At 32.1% G+C, this 18,588-nt stretch overlaps 2 protein-coding genes across 6 annotated transcripts in view; one reads left to right on the forward strand and one right to left on the reverse strand.

Annotated features, from left to right (window-relative positions):
* LOC118064128 (uncharacterized) overlaps positions 1-13,456 on the reverse strand; it is a 128,622-nt gene extending 115,166 nt beyond the window's left edge. For 2 of the 4 annotated variants that reach the window (XM_035078554.1, XM_035078551.1), the window contains exon 1: positions 3,645-3,740. The gene's annotated coding sequence lies outside the window, so the exon portion shown is untranslated. Of the gene's footprint in view, positions 1-3,563; positions 3,741-13,325 lie in introns of those variants that run through there. The other 2 variants (XM_035078550.1, XM_035078553.1) reach the window with 2 other exon arrangements.
* Atg16 (Autophagy-related 16) overlaps positions 1-18,588 on the forward strand; it is a 186,763-nt gene that overhangs the window by 123,315 nt on the left and 44,860 nt on the right. The gene's annotated exons all lie outside the window — the stretch shown is intronic.

Consider the following 18,588-nt stretch of genomic DNA (forward strand, 5'->3'; position numbering starts at 1 on the left):
CTTTTTTACGACGATTAAACTTATCCCTGGTTTATATAATCTTGAAAAAAAAATTCATCTTGAAAAATCCATTTTTCTTTGAATTTTTAATAGATGTCGTATAAGTATATGAATCATTTGACCTTTTGTACTATTAACCATTTTTATATACACATCCTTTGAGATATCTTTTGCATAAAATGAAACTTTTCATGTAAGAATAAAATTATATTTTCAAAAAGATATCACTAACGTAAGAATCTTAATGGAAATTTGTGTTTTTTTTTGTTAAATTTTTTTATTAGGCTTTATTTTTAAAACAATTGCAACTAAAAAAAATTGTGGGTCTTTGTATGACTGAAAAATAAAAGCCTGTGACAAAATTGAAAATAGAGATTTTTGTGAGAGAAAAATGATCGATTGAATTGTTAAAATATCAAAGGACAAAAATATTTATTTAACGAAAGAAACATCCCAGTGGATTGAAATTTACGAATTTTCAGTTCTTTACAACACTCTATAAAAAATTATTTTTACAAATAAAACACCAACATCAAAACTAAAAGAGTTTCTAAAACAAAAATAAAAACGATAAAAAAATAAAAACATAAAATAAATAATAAAAATAATTTGACAGTGGTACAATTAAAATAGTCAACTATTTGAAAAATCGTATCAAATTGAAGTGCAAATCAATAAATTTGAAAGCACAATATTCAACGTATCGTTTACCAAGTTTAACTGTCGTAAATTTTCATGTCAATAACAAATATAATTAAAACTAATAAATCAAACATAATATGTATTCATAGCCTAAAAAAAGTATTTTATTGTAAGCACACAATTTATTTCATGAACAAAGATGTAAAATTTATGATAAAAAAGCAGAAAATTTATATTTGCTAAAAAATGTATCGAGTGGTGGTTGCTTGAACTAGCAAGTGTATTGCCTCGGTATTGTTTTCAGTAATGCACCTTTTGTCTTTGTCTCGGTATTTTCATCGTGTGTCTACCGGGGCAGTGTAGCACGCGCGAGGACATCCGAAATTTCAGTGAAAATGCCGCGACTCAGAATTAATAGCGGACACGAAGGATAAAGTGCGCTGCTATAGAAGTAGAGAGGCGGATGCTGGGTTACGCTGTTGGCAACACGCTCGGTGGTTGGGTGAACGCAAGGGAATGACTAGCTTTTCGTTGAGTAACCACCAGAGAGTGCCATACCACATCGCGTAACTGCGTTCGGTAAACACAACAGTTAGTTACCTCAGTGTACAGGCAAACGACTTCTCTTGTGGCAAAACAAAGTTTGATGTTTCCGTACATCATACCCTTTTCCCCTTATTTCCACATCAGTATTATCACCACTGTCGTGTTACTGTGCAGTTTACACTGAAAAACAATTATCTTATTTTACAGACATCATCTGGTGCTTTTCATATTTACTACCGGATTATGGATATTCAATTGTTCCAGTATTAAATCTGAAAAGAGATGTTGGAGCATTTTTCATTTCATTTTTGATTAATTGAAAATTGAAAGTTTAAAGTGAATTATTTACAATATGTAGGATTAAACTGAATAATAAAACGTTAATTTGAAATTTAAATTTACGAAGCTTTTAAGTACGTTAATTATTAGTGAGAGGTAAAAATGTTTTATTTTCTTTTCTTTATCATCCTTTTGATAATACCTCTTATATTTAGTATTGCTCTTTTTAAAAATTAAAAAATCGACATAACAATAAAAAATTTTCATCTACATAATTTTCTTTATAAAAATCTTCTTATTTTATTAATACTATTTATTCAATTTTTAAAATAATATAAATCAAAGGAAAGATTTTTGCAAAATATAAAATTGAGTTTTCAAGTGAATTCCAGATTTAGTAAATATTTCATTACACTCAATAATGATTAATTCATCATGATTTGTTTCAAAGAAACATGACGTTTTATATTACAAATCACAACTGTCACAAATGTAATGATCGAATTAGAGCAAGGTCTTTTCATCCATCAACTAGCTAAAAATTCAGTAGGTTTTCATAATGTAGGTACATTGAGGTTTTTTGTCTACAGATATGACATAACAAATATTATCAGCTATTTGCCATGACAAATATCGAATTGAATGAATATAGAAATTCATAGACCAGCTATAACTGGAGTATTTATTCGAAACCATTCGCCACAACCTTCCGAATGGCCTATATCATTGAATTTTCTGTAAATATTGATCCGCAGTCCAAACTTCCGATGAATAGTTTGTGTCATTTTAAATTCTGTCGTACAATCGCTGCAATTTTCACTGGTTTGAAAACGTTTTGGGATTCGATAGATCCCAAATATAACTGCTGCAGTTCCGGAACATCGGAAACTGAATATATCCGACTTTTATACCAGAAAAAAAATCCTAGTAAAAACTTTGAAAATTTTTAAAGTTAGCTTATCACGACCATTTCATCATTTTACAATTTATTCACACATATTCAGATTTATGCAGCTAATCGATTTCTTCTATTTGAAGTACATTAGATCACATCAAATGCACAGTTACCACGTGTATAAACAAGATTTTGCATTGATTCGATGCAAACGACAAGCTTGTCCGTCACCTTGTCAACGCATTTATAATCCCATAGACTGTCCCGTTAAATTGTACAGAGTTGAACTACCTGATAATCAGGCAAGTGATGCAGTATTTCAGTTCCGAGGGTTCCGTTGGGTTTATATATCGGTTGCTGTATACGTATAATCAAACTGTCGATTTCAGTATAACGTTGCATATGCTTTGCAGTGGAGCTATACTCTGCTATCATTGCTATTAACTGCCAGTTGATTCTGAATTTATGAGATGACACAAACAATTAAGAACTCGTTTCGTGTGTGATAATTGTCACTACAGTTCGTCTTTTTATTTTATTCATCAATATCTGTCAATTAGGAGAGTTGGTCTTCATTTGCAATTTTATTTGTGAAAAAATTAGCAACACGGAAATGGTAATTTTTTATGACTTTGAAATTATTTCAAGTTGTTACTTAATTTTTTATGAGTCTTTTTGTCTGTCATTCTGACCAGAAAAGTGATGAATAATTTTTGGGTTTGGTAATTGTTGATGATTTGAGGGTCCTTAGGTACAGAAAAAGAATTTTTTTCTCATAATTATTAGTCAGAGCTATTGTTATTAGGAGGAAACAAATGAGAGATTTTTAAAATTGTTCGTAATGAGCACCATTTTTTTTGTTATATTTTTTAGTTTTAAATTAACTTTTACCATTTTTTTTAATGTGAATAACCTTTTTTCTGATAATAAAAAAAAAAAAAAAACATTTCATAGTTTTCATTTGTATTTCAATTTTAAAATCACACATATTTTTTTAATTTAAACTTTCTTCTTCATTTAAATTTAAAAAATTGAATTTAAATATTTTTTTCTTTTCCAAATACGTTACTTTTTGTTTTTTATAATACACCATAAATCCTAATAAAACTAAGATTCATAAATTTTCCTATGTTTCTTTTCTCCAAAACAAAAATTTGGTAAAATTCCAACAGAATAAATAAACAGTTCAATTAATATTCACATAAAAATGGCAACGATACGACACATTTGCTCTTCTATTTGTAATTCTAGAATCTACAGACGTTTTCGTCGGCTGACTCACATGTAGCAAGATGAATACTCCTTTGCTCACACCCACAAACTGCGTGCTACTGTACTACTGTACCACTTTGATGCAAAGCTTTACTAAGCTAGAGTGGAGATCCATTAGTGCGCCCATTTGAATATTTGCAAACCGTGCGAATGTACAATGAGAAGTGGAAGAAGTAAAGGAAAGAAAGGCGTAAAAATATATATATATAATATATTGGTATGTCACTATTACAGGGGTTTTCAAACCATTTTAGTGCTCCGGATAATGCAAATTGTTTAATTGTGTTGATACAAAAAAAAAAATCCATAGAATAAGGAAATGATAAATATTGAAATATTAATGATAAGTTTATCTTTTCCAACAATGGTAACTTAGAAAGCACTTTACTTGTCCATTAAAAATTATTTAAATAGATAAAGTTTATTGTTGTCAGGTAGAAAAATTAATTAAGTACACTTGAATTATGATAATAATAATAAAATAATAATAATTCTCTCGGTAACTTTGCAAACTGAATATTCAAACTTTTTATTTGCATTTGCAAACTTTTTCATTTATTCCAAGTCTTTAATGATATTTATCGAAAAATCTCAGGACTTTAACTGGCAAAATGTAGTTGTCAAGTAAAAAACGCTGTAAATTTTCAAATTACCATAAACTAAAAAAAAAAAAAAATAAAAATCACGGATTAGAATAGAGAATAAAAAAAAAGAGAGAGATATAAAAATGAATTTTAATAATAGTTGCATCTTGTATTACTTGTGAGTATGGAGTCTCATGCAATGAGTGCTTCTGCTTTCGGTTGTACCTCACCCATACCTTTTTTGGTGGTTTAAGTGCCCTTGAAGGAAACAAGATCGCACGTGCGATTTGCCAACGAGAACACAGCCGGTCGGCGACTCCACACATGAGACTGACCTCATCTCTTTTCTCTCTCACTTAAAAACAAAACCTACACATATTTATTTATTGTGTAGACAGGCACAACTACTAGCTTATGCATATTATCCCTTTTGAGATGATATCCATGTTTGGATAAATATTATTATAATTTTCAGTGTACATATATGCGTATACTTATCATTACTGCATCAAGTTTATGTGTGGGGCAAAGTCGAGGGCGTTCCCTGGACGTTTGGCGATAACTCGAAATCACGATTTGCGTGGGAACAGGTCCGTAACGTTTTAATTCGGCGTTTCGATTCGCTGGCTGATCATTGACCGCGACGATGCTCGTGGGCCTGGTTAGTTTCGCATTTTGCGAGACGGACACGCGAGTTTGCAATTTCGATGCCACTCAATGTCTTTTTTTATTCTCTCGAAAATTCGATTTGCCGGCTGGTCGCGCCCAATATCATCGTGTGCTTTGCCAATAATATAAACGATCATTCCAGCAGCTCTTTGCTCATCATTGAATTCAGCATTAATGATTCCGGGACAACTGTTCAAGTTCCTTTAGATTATCGTTCTGTGAGCAACACTCATTTGCCGCTCATTTCATCCTCAACTCAATTGAAAATTATCATAATAAATTGACGGCTTGTTTTCCTTTTATTTGTATTGATCATAAAAGTCATCAAGAAAGTGTCGAGTGTTTTCTCTCGAGAGTCTCGAGTGCGTCCTCGACTTCCTGCACCTGCGCCAGGAACTTCCCTAACGAGCTTGTAATATTTACGTCATCCGCGATACGTAAAAGGTTATTCACACCGTGGTGGACTCGTAATCGTGCGGCAAGAGTCCCGTAACGAAACATCGGACTTTCAATGAGCCTTAGGCTCAGGGAACTTCTTCTCCCTCCTCTTCTTCTTCTTCTTCTTCTCCTTCTTATGCTTTTACTTGTTCGGTTTTTTTTTTCTTTCTTTCAACTTCTTGTTCTACATTTTTTTTCCTACTTTTTTTCATCATCACTTGCGTGATACGCAACTCATCTCTGATCACCATTCGTTCTTTATTTTCGTCCAATTTTTGTAAATAATCGCCGGCTTTTTTTCTAAAATTATTTATGTACTCTCGAGAACATTAATTATCCTTCTCTGCTATTCTGAATAACAAATGCTCAATATAATGATGAATTGGTGTTGATTTTTAGCTTGCGATGATACTTGATAGTATTACAAGGACAATCTTGCGTGTGTAACCTTTTTTATCCCTCAGACTCTGGTTGAATCTTGACATATTTCAGTGCTGATGGTCGATTTCATGGAAGCATTTACGTGGTGTAGAAGTTGTCTTTCATGTCAGATCATCACTGAAGATGATCCTTCAACCTGTTCACCTAGGAATTGTCCAATTATTTATAAAATATAGTTTATCATTCCTATTATTTTTTTCAACAACTTTCCTTTCTCATCACTATAAAGTTATTTTTAATTTTTTGCCATCACTTTTTCGTTAATCTACCTTATTTAGTCATGACGATCAATGTAACTGTAATACTTTCCGCAAGCAGTAACATTCCACAAGCCCACGCATGTCGGAGATTGAGCAATTTCATTCGATATTCCACTCTTTAGACTTACAACACAAATTCCATGGATCTTACGCGGTTATTATTTAAAATTATTACAAGTTGTGCTATCATCATCTACTCTACTCTAACAGTCAATTTTTTTCATCTTAAATTTCTTTGAGGTTTTGAAATCACTCGATTCTTACACGCGATCCTAAGCCTAATAATAATAATTATAACACTTCATTCGTACCCTCCACAACATCTGTGCATCTTTTAGAATAAAAAAAAATTCAAGCCGTCAAGTGAAATACCATTGACTTGAATTTCGACGCAATTTCAATAATTATTACTATCTCCAAATCATGCACGACAGAGGAATTGGTTGCAGACATTTTTCTATATATACATACATGTGGGAAAGAGATCAATGATGAAAGAGAATGGTGTGAACGCTCGTGAGAAGTTTAAGAGAACAAGGTAAAAAGAAGTATGAAAAGAAGAAAAGTGTTAAACGGAATAGAAAAAGTATAAGGAGAAAATGAAAGAGTCGGAAAAAAAGTCGACGACGTGGTTGTGGATGAGAAACGAAATAAACGTCAACTACGTGCCGAGTATATAGAAAAGTCTCTGGGCACATGGGCATTTATCATTCTATGAATATAGCAGCGGTCAAGGAAATACTTTATTAACTTTTATGAGGTATCGATGATGAACAAGAGCGTGATGATGCCACCCAATTAGACACCCCTTTCAAAGGATACGCCATTCTTATCGGCAAAGTCCTCTAGTTCACTTGGTCCTTCATCGTCTCGAGACGGGAATTCCGATAAGACTCGCAGCTACTTCCGCTTCTAGATCATTGTTTGCGAACGGTTAATAGCCCCTTGGGTACACCCGGCCGAAGCTTGGCTCTCATGAAAGCCCAAGTACTCTTACTCTTCATGTTCATACCATCTTTCTCTTGGATCCATCTACACACAGACATTCACATACACCAATTCCACCAACCCCCTCCTTCTTCTCTAGCCCCAGTGCTCCCTTATACTTTTAAGCATAATCGTTCGCTCTTTCTCCGCTCGGTTTCCTCGAAAAATTATGCCTTCTCGCCAGGCGAACATCCGTTTTACACAACTAACGCCAAGGCTCTACAACTCGCGGGAGAAACACTGTGTAATTGAAGACTTTGGGCTCAGGTAGATGCAAAGAAGCCACGCGTAACTTTGACTGTATACAGCACTTCAATTACTTTTCATAATGACTTACCATTAATATATGTGTTTAACTAAACGAAAAATCTAACTAGGAAATGTCAGTGGGATAACAATATATTCGAGAAAATAAAAAAAAGCCAATTGGAAGAGGAAGAGTAGAGGCAGTAAAAAGTAATAAATGTTATTATCGGGGGAGGAATGTTTGATTTGTTGTTAAAGAAAGAAGCAGTAGTGTAAGAAGAAACTTGAAAAGGTTAAAAACAAAGTTTGTACATATTTCTGACAGAGATGAATTATTGGCGTGCTGAGTGTTCCTACGTATGTGTTATTTTCCCACAAGTTAATGACAGTCATTGGAGTAACGATCAAAGTCCCCAAAGCATACTGATGGCAGAGGGATGACTTCTACGAACAATTTATATACTCAGCCTTGGAAATCACTTTACGCTATGTGTATACCAGTACCAAGTGTACTTGTAGACCCTATGATGTATTTTTGCCATGACACTGGCTATACGATTCCCGTTATTACGTAAAAGACAGCTCGAGAGGTTCACCGGCTTTGACGGCTAGCTTATTAGGTGCGATTCAGAGGGGTTGGCAGATACTTAAGCATTTTATCTGTACATCGAATGCCCATCGAGAGATAGCCTTTTCTAAAGGCTACAGCAGCATCAACTGCTATATAGTTAAACCATACTGGAGTCGTTTTTCATATTACTTCAGCCGAGCGTGGGCATACTGCTGCTCGTTACGCTCTTTCAATCCCATAAATTGTTGAGAACCTTGTGTTTATACATTACATCATCTTTTTATAATAAAATATTAACAATTGCCATTACTCTTTCTACAACTCTTTCTGTAACTTGGAGAAATACGCGTCTGAATGTGATGCTCATCCGAGAGATCGCTTTGATTATGGTTAATGAATGTTTTTGTTTGAATTCTTTCGAGTAATAAAAAAATTGTTTAAATTAAACTTTAATTATTATTTTAATCAAAAAAAAAAATTATAAATAATAAATGTTGCTTAACTTTTTATCATAATTATCATAATAACGAGTAATTATAAATATTATCGATGAATAATTTATTTATTTTACACTTCTTTAAAAATGAAAAATAATTACAACTTTCATTAATTAAGAGTCAGTTTTTTTTTTCTAATTATCACTGTTTTGTGTGAATTTCCTTTGGATTAAGGAATAAATTTAATATATTTCTTGTTACTTATTCTTCGAAAAACTCGTTTTACTCTTAATGAATTTATAAAATCATAAAGAAATTGTGAGTTATGACATTAAATTAATGTTTTAATGAAGATTTTAACGAATTAAAGTATTTATTTGACTTTATAAATTATCAATGACTATGGTTTATAACGAGCAGTATAAATTATTATCCTTATTTTAACACCTGTGAAATATTAATCATTCTAGAAGTGGAGCAAGTGAAAAGTCATTTTTATTATTTCTTCGATAAATTATTTAATCAATAATTTATTGATATAAAAAATTAAAAATTAGCTCGATAACGTATAAAGTGATTAAGTAATTGAGTCGAAAAGCCAGATGGAGTTGAATGAGTCTGTAAATATTTTCCAGTCAACTCTTTAAATTAATAAAAGATATTTAAATAATTAAATCGTCAGGGGAATTTAAACTCCGAGCCAAGTTAGGATAGTTATCTTTCCATTATTTATACTTTATAATTTATAAATACTTTCTGTTAAATTATATTCATTATGTTCGTTAAATTATACAATTGGCAAGAAATTATTATTTCGTAAAACTTCTCACTTCAGTAATTTTTTGATTACTACATTTTTTTTTTTTTTTAATGGACATTAATTCTTAAACAAGCCATGCAAAAAAAAATTCCCATTTTTTCCTAATTGGGGAATGATTTTTTGAGGTAAAATAAATTATTCCGTAAAATAAATATCGGAATAATTTGATTGAAAGAAGATTAGTTGAAACAGGTGTAATTTGATCTAACTAGAAATTATCCTGACACTTTGAATAATTGATTAGCTAATCAAAATAATCCTCTCAACAACCAATCATTCTACATCACGAATGAAACAAGGTAATAACGAGGAGTCTTACAATAAATGAATAATAAATTTTTTACAACACAATGAAATTTACATGGCGACAATTAAACATATTATATGTGAACAATTAACAAATTTTATTAACTGTTATAAAAGCAATCTGTGAAAGTATACTCATGCTTATGATGCTTGATGGTCTATCCATATTTATAAAATATATACATATATATATATATATATATATATATTTATCTCAATTTTTTTTTTATTTATCTTATTATTTCGTTTTATCGTCCTTCATCCCGTCACGCCTCCTGGCTCTTGTGCGGAATTGAAAATATGAATATTCATGCGACAGTTATTTAACTCGAGCGTACGAAAAGACGTCGCGCGACAGGATGTACACCTAAAAGCTGCACGTACCGGCAGATTACGAATTCCGGTAGATGCAGATGCGTCGTGCGCGTCTCATGTACGTCGTCCTTTCTTCCTATGTGTGTACAATGTCCTTGTCTCTCCGCCCCAAGTGTTACGCTGGTCGTCGTCATCGTCGTCGTATTTCCTTCTCCATCGTTGCCAAAGTTTGTGTGTTAATTTTGAGGCTGCACATCGACGATGCACTTTGGCGAATTTGCAAATTGGAAAGCCTGGCACAGGGACACCATATACCAGTAAAGAGAACAAGTATATATGTGGTGTTGAAGAATGAGACCACACGGACCTGCGCTCCAGCCAGCTCGCGACAGATCCACCTCGTAATTTCCCATCTTGAATAAATCGATTCGAGAGCTTTCAAACCTCTCGGGACGACGTCACCGAATAAGCTCCCTCGTCTCATGTTTTTCACTTTGCACTTTTTACCCATTTCTTCATGCAAATTTCCGTTATAATATCCGTTAATATTCAATGATTTTCTTTAAATATTAAAATTTAAAAAATAATAATTTTGCCTTTTCAAATATTTACACTTGTGAAAATGAAATTTTTATTATTAAAATTCTTTTTACCACACGTACTTTGAATCCTTTGTGGATAAATTACACTTTTTTTATGATCCTGATCATTTTTCTTGTGATTATTTTGATGGGCGTTTGATATTGAAGAGCTATTTATTAGAGTTTCTGTAAATGTAAATGTACGGTAAAGAAGTTTTCGTATTTGTTCCAAAATATTTTTATAAATTAGACGTTGAATTAATGCGCTTTTCCCTTTGCAATTAAGCTCAGTAAAAGGTACATCTCATCAAAAGTGATGCAGCGTTTAAATGAGTAAATATCGGTAGTACAGAAAACTGATGTAAATTTTAGATTACAAGGATGTTGAACTAATATTTACACACGTCACGATAAAAAGTAAGAAAATTTTCTCAGTAAAAGTTGACTTTTACTTCAATATTGTTATTTAAAATGTTTAATATTCCTTCAGCATTAGTCTTAAATTTCCTAGCATTTTTTGTATTCAATTTTCTCGTTCAGAAGTAATTTAATCCGGAAAAAATTGATAAGAAAATTTTTTCACTACATTTTAAATAATTTAATTTCTGTAAATCTTTGACAAGAAAATAAATCACTTTTATTGTATAAAAATATCATAAACTCATTAAATTTAATCTTCAAGTAATCCTTGTAAATGAGTAGTTTATCAACAAATATCACTTTCAATTACCAATCAAGTTGTCACTTGAAAATTTTTTCAAATCACCATATTAGATTCTTAATAATAATCACCACATTTCCAATCACTTGGTAAACTGCTTAAGGCCCAGTGAAATTAAAAACACCATAAATCGGTCAATCCAGAAGCCACAGGCATGACAAGGAGGTGTATTCATTAATTGAAATCTCAGATCTCACTTTCGCTGACGGAGCAACCACATTGTGGTAGACCAGGGAAAATATTTATCGACTAATATCCAACTGGTATGTGCAGCTTGAGATCGATCCGGCATTCCAATTCCGTCGACATCGAGTCGCCGGGCGAGATGATACTCTGCGCGATAATTCATCGAGTTGGTACATAACTTACGGCCCGTTACTGGACGCGATAGTTGACAGATATTTATCGCCACTGCTACTAATTGACACATTGATACTTAGGTTCTACGATGAGAACGTTATGAAATAAAGTCACGGCGGTGCAAAAAGAATGAAAATTCTATCAGCAATAATCAAGGCCCAAGTCTTAATTAAAATGTGCATTCAAGCTGAGAGAGCTACGCTACATAATGTATATATATATATCGTTCAATACATGCATCAATGTATAATTTAACTCGGTATAGAGAACGCGGGTGGACACCCCCATCTCGGTAGAAACTTGCTTGAAAAACGTCTCTCACGAACTTTCATTAAACTTCAGCCAAAGAGCATTGGTGGGTTGGCGCGCCCTTATCTCAAAACTTGACTCAACCAGATAACCAGGCAGGACTAGACCAACCGAGGGTGTATGCTCACCCAAGTCTGCAGAGACGCGTCGAAAGTTATCCGAGCGATTAATGATTCCTTGTAATAATGAGGGTGCTTCAATAGGTAATTCAAAACGATGTGAATTTGGCCAAAAAAAAAATGAAGCTCCAAACGATAATTCATCCTTCACTTGAGCAAACACTGATCTATTGGAATCCAATGATTATCAGTTAATACTCATTTACACCATTCAATTGTAATTATTTAGGATAAATATGAGAAATGAAAAGCAAGTAATCAATAAGCAGTAAAAGCGCGTCAGACCGAGTCTCATTATTCGTGGACGGAAGGCCATTGTGTTTCCTGCCTTCCTGGTTCAAACTCTCCTCCTCTTGCGACCCCAGCTCCATTATCCGGACTAATTATTTCCAAGTTAACTGAACAGTTAGCCACAATGTAATACCAAAGGAAACTACCTGAACGCTACGAAGCAGAGAACATAATCTTGCGGATGGAACGTTCACCTTTATTTTCCTTTATTATATTAATTATAAGAATTGATTAAGTCTCCAATGCAGCTTGGTCTCTTTGGAATTTAACACCAATATACACTCGAGATAAGAAACACTGTTGTATACATGTTATATATTGGACCTATCCGTCCTCCTCCAGTCGCTATAGATCAAAACCACCAGCTGAAATTTCTGAATAAATCCAGTCTGCTGTTATGCTTATATCCTGCAGTTTATAATTAACCCAGAGACGTGCGGGTTTTATCGCCAAAATGATCCTCTCGATTTTAAACACTACCTACACAAGCTCATAAAAATCGATAATCACCGCCCTTTCAATCTCTTACTTGAATTTTTTTTCTGTTAACTTTTAATCTATTTTTGATGATGATGATGATGCTGATGATGATGATATAGGATGGACATCTTCAAGCAATGATGATACTATTAAAATCAATAATTTTGAAAATAAAATCACAGCTTTCATGTCTATCAAATTATTTCTTGTAATTAACACAATTTCCATGTCGCGATACTTGCGCTTCATAAATCACGGATAACTTTGAAAAGCTAATAATCCTGTGTAGGGCGTCGAAACTAGATAGAAGGAATAGAATTTAATTGAGGACACGACGAATATAACTTTTCAGTTCTCTCTCTTGCTTCTTAAAGGAATGTAATTTCGATTACTGGAAAACTTGCTCATTGTGCCAGTTAAAACGTGTCGGTTGAGAAAACCTATAGAGTCATTTTACTACGAATTAATTTTGCCAACTCTGTCGGATAAATGTTGAAAGAATTAGCTAATAATTCCCCGCATTATTATTATTATGATCATCATGACAAAATTACAAATTTAATTAATCCAGTTACTCGGAGACGTTCAAGTTTATTCGAGGTATTTTTTTGGTTATTTTTCAATTTGAATTGAATTTTATTTGTATCTCTGAAGCTAGTCTGGAAAATTGCCAGTAGAATAAATATTGATTCGGTAGCCGAATGAGCGAATAAATCGGTAATGAGTATATAACTGAAAGTGATGAGCCACACCTACCTGGTTAGAATAGCCGAGAACCGGTATCGCGAAATCAAAGGACCACTGAAAGATAAGACGATACCACGAAGAGTATGTTGCACTAGTGGAGTTCTCCCGGTGCCCTTGGACTTGAGCCCCGTTCACGGCCACAACCAACACAGAAATGCTGGGATTGCAAGGCGTGCGGCCACTTTTCCTGCCGACAATGTTCAAGGTGGGGGCAATAGTACCCGGTTGCTGTTGGCAGGTGGAATTCTTAACATCAGCCAACACATACGAGTTATTACTGGCGTGATGCTGATGGTATATACAAGAGAAAGGGAATATGGGGTTCCTCCTATTAACAGTAATTCTTCTATTTGTTGTTGAAGCAAAGCATCAAGACTTAGGAAAGACAATTTTCAGCAGACTGGCTTTTGGTAAAGCTGATGCAGTCAACCGAAAACTTGTGCTTGGGTGATTCTTAACTACCAGAAAGACAAAAGGGAGAACTCGGCGCGCTGAAAACTTTTGAATTTACTATGGTAGCACACCAAGTGACTTAGTGGTCAACAAAAGTGTCTTCTATCCAACTTACCACCAGTAATATCAAGTTCTAGTTTTATGTTTAATTTACATGCTTCGACTGTCACTGGTGAAACAAAACATTGCAAGTCAATCAAATTTCAAAATGATTTGCAGTTTGATGAATACACTGAACACAAAAGGTGAATCGAACTATTAAATGGATCGTTTAACTAGTATCCCCAATCGACTGCATTAGTTGCATCAATGCATGCATACACTACACATGATGACTGTGTGTTTGTGTAACACGTAAACCTGCATATTATTATCGCTTTGCAATCAGCAGAGCCTGGACTTGTTATTTGTTGGTTATTTTGTAGGGATTAACATATTCGCTCAGGGGCACGCACTTTAAATTAAACAAGCACGTATGTCTGTTTCTATAGTCTCGGTTTCAGTTTGACACACACAATATCAGTATTGGATACATCATTCTCTCTTCTCATCAAGCTAATAATATTTAATTGCCAATATATTGAATACATTGACACACTTTTTTTCCGTCCATTTGCTTCGTTTCAATTTTAATCAATCATCATATAGTAACGTTTATTCGTACTACTTAAACCAGAAATAATCCGATTTTATGATATGCTACTGACGTTGATTTTTTGTATTCAATTTGCCTTATTTTAAACACCTTCAAGAGTGTAATGATAGATATTATGAATAATTTTTGAATAAATATATGTCATTACTGTGTGGAATTTTTAGTAATTTTCAAATAAATTTATGTTAATGGAGTATTTTAGTAGAAACAACTGCTTTCAAAGTAGATGGTATATAATGAAATGTATTTATTTTACAAAAATTACATATAATTGTTGGAGGCTTTGCGAGTTTCACTACTGATTGAGATCATGTTTTTGAATTCCATTTAGCTTTTGCAATTTTTTAAATGGTTGGGAAATTTGAGTTGATTTAAAAAAAGAACAATTGTTATGAGAACTTGCCTTGATAAAATCAATGCCATATTGAGTTTACTAAAAAATTCTGTTTATAAAGAACGAAACTTTGTGTTGTTTTATCAGTTATAGAACAGTCATGAAACATTTTTAATTCAATTTTTTTTCTACCTCTCAGAGATTTTTTTGATTTTTCGACATTTTTTTCTCTCATGTCAGCTGTCAAAAATTTTGTCAAAATAAACTCCGTCAAAAAACGACAAAAAATAGTTTTAGGCTTTATTTCAGACATTTTAGAGTAAAAAAAAAATCAACAAATCCAATGTCATAGGAATTTTTATTTAATCTTTAACTTAAGATTTAATAATGAAACTTTATTCTGCTTTTTCACCAGCAGCAACAATTTTATTCCTTTTTCAATTCAGAATGAACGCAAGTTATGCTTTTTTTCATTATAAAAATCCTTTACGACTTTTAATAGCAAGCGAATCTTGTTTAAAGTGAGTTTCAGTACCTGCTGAATCACTTTATATATTACAAATGTAATTACTGTACATAAGAATTTATCTGAAATTTCAATTATCGTTAATTAATTATTTGAACATTTACTCTACAGAATATTTCAAAAAAAGAAAATAACAAGAAACAGCAGAGATCAATAAGTTCATCAATGTTTTTCCCTTTTGCTTCACGACCTACTGATATTTATCATCAAGAATAATTTTACCGGCAATTCCAAAACATAAAATAACTGATGTGAACCCATCTGTATGAGCACGAAATTCTATTTCATTTTTTCCTACATTCATCAAAAGATCGTTCAGTTTATCGCTGTATACTATTGCCAAATTTCAACCGCTGGTGCACTGGTAATTCCAATTATTTTTAGGGAAAAGATATTACTCTATTTCTCATCTGCTAGTGGTCCAGTGTTATTGTTCTTTCTGTACAAAGATGAAAAACAACCATTTCTCTAGCTTCTCATCAGCCTCTCCAATCACGTCTAGGTCTTCTGAACTGACTCTAGGATAATGGACATTTCTAATCGTTGACAAATGACCAGTGTTTTTCTAAAATACCATCCCACATCTTTTCTCTCAAGCAATTATATTTTAATAAGGAATTTCCATTTATTCTAGCAAGCAAATTCACCCCTACATGAATGGACACCTATTATGTGCATATTACAATTCAACATTCATATCTTATTTCAGGTTTTACCGTTGTTTACCGGTTAATTAAAATTCGCCAACATAATGTCATCATATTGGGGTTAATAGTGAGCGTAGTGCAGGCTAACTTGGATTATTGTACTTTCGTACGGTACTTACTGGTTATTGAATGTAATATGAAACAGTCTGCACACAAAAGAGGTGTAGTGTGAGAATATTAAGCGGTTCTTTATCCACATCATATACCCAAACTTAGTATTATGGAAAAAAATGATCTGGTAGAAAAAAAAGTAATAAAACAATCAAGCATCATCAAGTTTTTTCCTTTTTGGTATCATCAACCGCTAGATGTTTGAAATTAAGTCAACACCTTCTAGCTAGATATGAGTTTTTACGGCAACGTATATATACTGGGTGAGGATGCAAGTAGTATGTGAGGATCTCGAGAATTTGGTATGATGGTTGATTGTATGTCTTGAAGATCAGAGTACAGAATGCACGTTAGATAGAGCGTTCACACGCCGTAGGAAACTGGATATCGCAGATCCTCTGTGGCTTTCAAGTGGTGACTACAACCGGAAGTGAACACCTTAGCATTTCAACGTTTGCTTCGTGTGGATAGCCTTGTACAAGCTTATAGGACCTGCCCTATTCCGATTCAGAGTATCAATGGAATGTTCTCTATTGCTATTTATGTAGGTTCTTGATAATATTTTTACTAAACAATTGTGTTGTTCAAGAATTCATTCTAAAGTTATTAAATCATTTTGAAAAATTAAGATAAAGTTCAAATTGTGAATTTATTTTTTTAAGTACACTAAATATATATTTTTTTTGAATTAATTTTATCAAAAGCAATTTAAATTTTCATTTTCAATTAGAAAACAGTTCATTGTAAATTTTTTATATATTGGAACTAATAATAAAAATTTAATGATAAAAGAATTTTTTTAAAGAACTTGAATAAGAGTTTTCAAATTTATAACAAAGCATAAAAATAATTATTAAAGAAATTTCATTCATTACTCAAAAATCCTGATCGAAATTCTACATAATAACTATAGTCTATTGAGCTCTTCAGGTAGTTGTCTAGCAACTATGCAACGATTACATGCCAACGACAATTTAATTAAAATATTTTTATAATTTCAAATAATTGTTAATTAAAGTTCCTAGAAAGAACTATAATTTTCTCCTGTCTCGTTTCATAAATAATTTTATTCACAATCTTGTTATCAAGTGAGAATCTATTAAAGTTGCAATGAAATTATTTCCTTAGTTTTCTTTACTTTTTACCTTCAACCAATAATGACATTCAAATCGTCAAATTGGCTTAATAAAATTTTGTAATATTTCAATAAATAAGTATCCTAATGTAATAATTATTCAAAGTTTGAAAAATAAATTATAGTTACTATGTAGTAAGCTCGGGGCTATCACGATCCAGCTGTATTTAATTAAATTATTTATTAAGTTCACCGCATATATAATTCAATGATAAATAATACGTTTAAAGCGAAAAATATTCCGACTTAAAGATAGTAATTAATATTCTTCTATGGGAATGTAATAAAACACACCAAGTTGAATATAGCAAATGCTAAAGAGAAAATTAACTCTGACTTTTCAGTTCAAAATGAAATTTTCCAGTAATGAAAAATATTTTCATTATCAACAATGAATATATGAGATATTAAATTTTTTCCTAATAGTTTCATAAATATAATCTTTTAATATTTACATGTAAACTAGTTTCCACTGTCCTTGTTATAAAATTAATGTTAGAAGTTGGTATTTGGAGGTGTAATAAATTAGACGATGTAATCTCACTGTCACTGTGTTCATTTGTCTTACTATTACGGTCTTTTATATAATTTCCATTATAACTATCACGGTAAATTGATATAAAAAATGGTGTCCTAGGTAGATTGTGTGATTGAAGAGATACATGTAGAGAAAGTAATCGTTATCAATGACGCTTTGCTATGCAATGTTTACGATTATTAATGTTATAAACACCGTTAGAATATTTTTTTTTTCCAGCCACCATTTATGATTTAATCACATTAACTTCCTTTTTCATTTTATTTTGATGATAAACTCTGTGTGAATAATGTATTTATGTGTTTAACGTTGGAAACATATTATTTGATTGAAGAAAAAAGAGTAATTGTGACATTAATGTCAAAAGTGAAATGAGTAATCTGGTTGATGGTATTAATTTAATATGATGAATAGTTTGTTTATTCTATGGGAAATTAGTTGTTGCGAAAAATATATATTTCTCACAGTTTGATTATGAGATAATATTTTATTGTTTTGATTTAGTATTTTTTTTATTAATGCTTAATATTATTTATCCTATAAGATCTAAAGTTTGTAGTAGTTTAAACGGAAGCACGTCAGAACATTAAGAGTGCAAGCAATGATATGCTTCAATCTGATCTGACAATCTCGAGTTAAAGCCAACTTGGAGTATTTTTCGATATAAAATAAAGATAATTCAAAATAAATCTGAATGAAAAGGTTTGATATCAATAAATCAGCATTTATATTTTGATATAAAATTATTATTTTTATTATAACAATAAAGCTTAATTTAAATAAATTCGAATATTTCGAAAATATTTTATTATG

Source organism: Chelonus insularis, unplaced genomic scaffold (genome assembly GCF_013357705.1).
Source record: "Chelonus insularis isolate UGA/USDA-ARS -01 unplaced genomic scaffold, ASM1335770v1 contig_160_pilon, whole genome shotgun sequence".
Classification (NCBI taxonomy): domain Eukaryota; kingdom Metazoa; phylum Arthropoda; class Insecta; order Hymenoptera; family Braconidae; genus Chelonus; species Chelonus insularis.